General features: G+C 43.5%; 1 protein-coding gene across 6 annotated transcripts in view; it reads left to right on the top strand.

Moving 5' to 3' along the window:
* Positions 1–445: 445 nt before the first annotated feature.
* RALGAPB (Ral GTPase activating protein non-catalytic subunit beta) overlaps positions 446–6,155 on the top strand; it is an 89,860-nt gene continuing 84,150 nt past the window's right edge. For 5 of the 6 annotated variants that reach the window (XM_036245800.1, XM_036245798.1, XM_036245799.1 and 2 more), the window contains exon 1: positions 446–498. The gene's annotated coding sequence lies outside the window, so the exon portion shown is untranslated. Of the gene's footprint in view, positions 499–5,041; positions 5,062–6,155 lie in introns of those variants that run through there. The other variant, XM_036245797.1, reaches the window with a different exon arrangement.

The raw sequence follows: 6,155 nt of genomic DNA, 5'->3' as shown, positions 1-6,155 counted from the left end.
TTGATTCACAGGGACGCAGGTGGAGCGCTGGCCCGCATGTGCTGCGATGAGGTCTGCGCACTCGTCATTACACTCCTCCCCCTCCCCTTGATCCGGAAAGGCAGGAGGGAATGTGCCTCGCGCGGCGATCTGGGATAGCTGCGCACGCGCAGCTTCCGGCTCCGTGTCTCGGGAATTATTTGACGCCGCCACTTAGGACTCGCAGAAGTCACTGATCAGGCGTGCCGCGCACGCGCGGTGGTCCACTCGGCTCGGGGAGTTATTTGACGCTGCCGCCTCTGGCAGTCGGAAGTTGCCTGAGCAAAGCCCAGCCGGCCGGCCTGACCGGCCTTCCTCGTCCCCAGGCGCCCTCGGAGAGTCGCTGACTGGTGGACAGACCGACAGTCGGGGCAGCAAAAACGCCGGCCCTATGGCGCAGGTGGCGTGAGGCGGGAGGCCAAGTGCGGCCGGCGGTGGCGGCGCCCGCCCTAGCGATGCCGGCCCCGCCCGTCGCCTCAGGTAACCGAGTGGCCCTCCCCGTCGCTACCGGACCCTCCCCTTTCCTCCCCTCCGGGCGGTCCCAGGACGCCCCCCCCCCCCTTTTTCTCGGTCCTGGGTGCTTCAAGGGCCCGGCCTTCGGAAGCACATCGCCGCATGTTTTCCGGGGACCGACGGGGTCCGGGAGAACTTGGCGCTGGCGTCGGCGGCGTCTGACGGATCTGTTCAAACCCGGTCCGGTCCTCGGGAGCTGCCCGCCGCGCGGAGCTCTCTCCGGCCACCTGGGGAGGGGGCGGGTCTGGAGCGGAGCTGGCAACTCCCGCGAAGAACCTGGTCCTGCGAGGTTGGTCGAGTTGCTTCCTCCCGGTGGGGACGGTGCTGCCCATTGCACAGTGACACCCGGAGGGGGAAGAGTTAACACGGAGACTAAACAACTAACCCTTGTTAAGCGCTTCCTTACGCCAGGCGTGGTGCCCGGCCTTGACGTTCACTGCACCCAACTTCACGACAACCCTGTAAGGTAGAGTTCTGACCCCCGTTTTACCGAGGAGGGAACTAGGGCCCTGAAGGGTTGGGTGACTGACTTGCTCAAGGTCACTTAGCTGGTAATTTGAACCCCAGCAGTCTGACTCCAGATTCAAGTTCTTAAAATGAGGTCAGCGTCTCTCCAACTTTGCTGCAGGTGAAAGTCACCTGGGGGAGCTTTTCAAGATTCCTGATGCCCAGGTAGCACACCCAGAGCAATTAAACCAGAATTTGGGGGGGGGTGAAGCCGGACATCAGTTTTTTGTTTTTGTTTTTAAGATCTCCATATGATTTCAGTGTGCAGCGAAGTTTGGAAACTGCTAGGTTAACTTTGCATCTGGACGTTTCCGTGTTTCTCTCTTGAAGTGTCTAGGAGAATCATCCGGGAGTTTGTTAAAAATGCAGTTCCACCTGCAGAGGTCTTTTCATTAGGCCCATTGACTACTACTTTTTAAAAGTTTTTTTGGGGGATGGGAATTAACTTTTTCTGCAGGATTTCTGAGTTAGGTGGACTTTTTAAAGTGTATACATGTCATGCAAAGCTGTTAGTTTGCAGTTTTTCTGAATGTACAGTACTCATAGGTATAGTGTCTCTAACCTTTGGGTCCTCTTTGCATATGCTGTTCCTCTGCCTAAACTGCCCTCCACGCTTTCTCCCCACTCAACCCAAATGCACACATTTCTGCTCTTATACACGTGCATGTATCTTTTTCTTCTGGTCTCTGGCTGTATAACTCCTGACATTCCCAATATTCAAGATGCCTCTGTGACCCCAGCCATCTTGGGTCTTTCCTGTCTGCTCCTTAGCATCATCATAATGGAATTTACCAGCTATTTTTCTGTGTTGTTTCTATCTCTTCTAGATTATGAGCAGCTTGAACTATGTATTTTTCATCTTTGAATTCTTCCCAGTGTTTTGATGTAGAGACTCACGTAGGTTTTACTGAATAGAATGCTTGAGTCCCTTTTATGTTTGTAAACTTCATGCTTCAAATAGCTTCTTTTCTATTTCCATTTTTGCAAAAGGTATTTGATCGTTCTTAGCTTATATAGTTTTGTTCTTTTTGTTTGGAAATACTCTAGGTTATTAATTTATCCATCTAGAAACGAATAAACATATTGAGTTCTTACCACTGGCAAGGCATTATGCAGGACTAACTCCGTGCAATCAACATTGGTTGACTTTGTTTGATTTTTTTCAGAGAGAGAGGAAGACATCGATCCATATTCCACCCTTTTATGCATGTATTGGTTGACTCTGTGTGTACCCTGACCAGGGATCAAACCCCAGATCTTGTCACACCGAGACGACGCTCCAACCAGCTGAGCTACCTGGCCAGGGCAGCACTGGTTGATTTTTTATATCTGACTTTATTCCAATCAGATACAATCACTTCTTAATGGAAACCTGTTATTATCAAAATCCTTAAGCTTTTATATATGTTCCACACCTCATTGTCTGAAATAATGTTTAATTGTCATCCATTAAATATTATTGCCTTGTTCATACTTGGTAAATATTAGTAGATGGAATTGCTATAGTTCATCATATTCACCAGGAAAGATGATATAAGAAATACTTGATGAAGAGTAAAATTTTGATGTCAGAGGAATTGACAAACTTAGTATATATTTAGTGCATACTGCCTGAAGTGCTATTGTCCAATATATTTAAAAGTTTTAAAGGAAGGCAGGGCAATAATTCAGATTGTATGTGTTCTCGACTGGTCTTAAAACCATGTAAGTTTTATAAAAGTGAGTGAATATGTGCGTGAAGGTCATTATGAAGAGGTTTTTAGGCAAAGTTTTTTTTTTTTTTTTTTTATCCTCACCTGAGGACATTTTTCCACTTTTTGTTCAGATAGAGTGGGAGGGAGAGAAAGGAAGAGAAAGAGAGAGAGAAACATTGACGTGAAAGGGACACATCAAGTGGCTGCCACTTGCACGACCAACCAGGGCCGGGGATAAACCGCAGCTGAGGTATGCGCCCTTAGCGGGAACCGAACCCGGGTCTCTCCAGACCGCAGGCCAGTGCTCTAACTGCTGAGCCAAACTGACCAGGGTGGCAAAGATTTTTTTTTTTGTAGCAGTTAAATATGGCAGAGTATGTGACAGAATAAATATAGGCATTTCATATAATGGCATTCTTTGCAGCATAAGGATTGTTACAAAAAAAATTTTTTTTGGTTCAGTTTTGTACTGTCTCTCGATTTTTAGGCTAAGGCTAATGTAGAAACTGATGGGACAATTCATGTTAAATTCAAATACTCAAGAAACCTGCCCTTGTTTCTCTGATCAGATATGGACAGAGTATCCAGTTTTGGCCTCAGCACATGGAAGAAACTCAATCTTTAAGCCTGAGGTTTAAGTCTCTAGTTAATCTCCATAGTAAAGGTAAAATTTTCACATGCTCAGTCAAAGACCAAAAATGACTCTAATCATGATAGCCTGAGACCTAGAAAGGCATTCTGTTTAACTTGAGATTCTTGTCAATGTTAGCAGGTGTGTTCCCTGGATTGTGAAAAGACCTTTCAGGTAGAACACATGATTTCCTTTGGTGTAAGATAATTCAAGTTGTAGAATTAAGGTACATGGAATTTAATTGTAAGTTTTTATAGGTAAAGAAAGTAGGTAACTTCCCCAAGACTTACATGGTTGGCTTCTAGCACATCTGGGACTAGAAATCAGGCCACTTTTTTCTGGGCGCATTGTCCCCTTCCACATCCATTCCTCCCATGTAAGAAGATGTCTTGGTTGTTGTTTTGTATGTGTGTGTTGGGGATGGGGAAAGTGTACAGAGTAGTCTACTATGTTTGAGATATTCAATTACATGTAAAGCAAGTGCTTGGTGTGTGCCATGTGTACTTTGCTATATAAACTTGGATACCAAGGTAAATAAGACACAGCCCCTGCCTTCAAAGTGTCTATGGTCAAGGTTGTAATGAAAGTAAAAGTATAGTATCTGTCAGCCCTAAAATAGAACTTTCTACAGGAACTGTTCTATGTTTGTGTTGTCCAATATGGTAACCACTAGCCACTAGCTACATGTGACTATTGAGCACTTGAAATGTGACTAGTGTAACTAAGGAACTGAATTTCTAATTTAATTTAAATTTAAGTAGTTACATGTGGATATGGCTACTGTATTGGACAGAGTAGGTCTGAGGCATAAAAGATGAGAACTGTGGTGGTGCTATTGAGGGGAAGGCAGGGTATTCATATATATATATGAAAATTTTTTTTTTTGATAGACTAGCAAAAACTACCTGTTCCCACAATAGGGAGGAATATACACAGAACCTGTCTGTCTATCTTGTAATTCAGGTGTTTGGTAGGATCCCTAACAATTAGAATCTGGTGTGTAGGTGAATACATTCCTTTTTACTAAACTTGATTGATATTTGCCTTGTAAGGTCAATAGGACTACAACAGAAATATGAACTATGGTCTTTTTGTCTTTATAGTCATAAAGTTATATGGATGACCTTGAGTGTACTTGTGTGCCTTAATGTCCAGCAAGGTTCATTTATTTACTCAGTGTTTTAGAACTCTGTACTCTATATTTCTTTCTTTTTTTGGTTAATTCTCACCTGGGGATATTTTTCCATTGATTTTTTTAGAGAGAGTGGGGAGGAGGGAGGGAGTGGGAGAGAGAAAGAAACAGCTACCAGTTGCCTCCCACATGCACCCTGGATGGGGCCAGAGAATCAAACCCGAGACCTTTCTGTCTGCAGGCCAGCACTCTAACCACGGAGCCACACTGGCCAGGCTGTACCCTGTGTTCTAAGAGAAATGAGTCATGCCTGATAATATGTACCTTGTATTTGTACATCTTAAAGTATGTTGAGTTATGTTGCTTTATTTTATCCTTCTCCCAAGTCATTTTAGCTAGGTACTACAGGTATTCTCCGTTTTACAGATGAGAAAACTGACAAAGGAATACCAAATAACTTTCGTCCAGGGTCATATGGTGAGGTATGGAGACAGAAAAAAGAAAAGAGCATTGGGTTCTGAGGCAAGTTTCTTGTCCCAGCTCTGCTGTTATTTGATGTGACCTGAGTAAGTCATTAAACTTACTTTGTTTCCTCACCTAGTGGCTAGTTATAATCTGTTTTACTTAGCTTTCTAGGCTTGTTTTGGAATAACATGAAGTAACATATGAAAACTCTTTGGAAATGATCAATTATACAAAGCTACATTGTTATTAAGCAAGATTTTTAGTAGTTTTTCTGTTATATGTTGCTACCTTCATACCTTGTTACATCAGTTACCATGTTGAAGACTACTGTAGTATGGTGTCATCATGGATTTTGGTTGCCTTCCTCACTATGAAACCTTCTAGTTGTTGTATCTACAGGACACAGTGGTACCTACTTTCTAAGACAGTACCTGACATGTAGCAGGTGTTTAATAAGTTTGTTTAATGAAATAATTGATGTCTAGATTTACTTTACAAAGTTTTAAAAAATTGTTTTCTGTAATTAGACTTGAAGCTCCTTGGGAACAAGGATGATATTTCTTCATTGTAACATTCCCTGTGCTTGGTGTATAGAAGGCATATAATAAATATTGGTTGAGTCAATTGATCTAATTAATGTCAGGCTGTGGTCTTAGTGTGTCTACCACTGTATTGATCATTTTGGTAATTTGTCAATTAGGCCAAACCTTCATGTTACTCTGTGGATGTACCTACAAGCCAAAGACTGTTACCCAGCACACAGTCACCTTATAATAGAAACCTCCAGAGAGATTACCTAGAAAATGGGTGCATGTAGAGTTGGGAAGGAAATTAAGTGATCTGTAACGGAATACTGCCATCTTCCCCTTCCTCCTGTCATACTTACTTTGGAGCACTGAAGATAGTGACTTCTCTGCTAGCAACTCAGGTCGTCAGCTGACAGCCTATCTGGGGAGGAGCCTCACAGGATCTTTAACATAGCAGTCAAAGCCCTTAATCATCTGACTTCAGTTATGTCTTCATATCTCACTGCAGTGTCCAACCCTCCCCATCTTTGTCCCCATCCTTCCTGCCCTCCCCCTCCTCGTTATATTAGCCACACTGGAGTTTGCTTTTCTGCTTGTCATTCAGCCTTTCTTGGATACTTCCATCAAATTTTTTTAATAGGAATTCAGTTCTTGTTTTATAATTTCTG

The sequence above is a fragment of the Molossus molossus genome, unplaced genomic scaffold, assembly GCF_014108415.1.
Source record: "Molossus molossus isolate mMolMol1 unplaced genomic scaffold, mMolMol1.p scaffold_m16_p_6, whole genome shotgun sequence".
In the NCBI taxonomy this organism is placed as follows: Eukaryota; Metazoa; Chordata; class Mammalia; order Chiroptera; family Molossidae; genus Molossus; species Molossus molossus.
The sequence above is the reverse complement of the archived record's forward strand: the minus strand, read 5'-3'. Positions and strand labels throughout refer to the sequence as shown.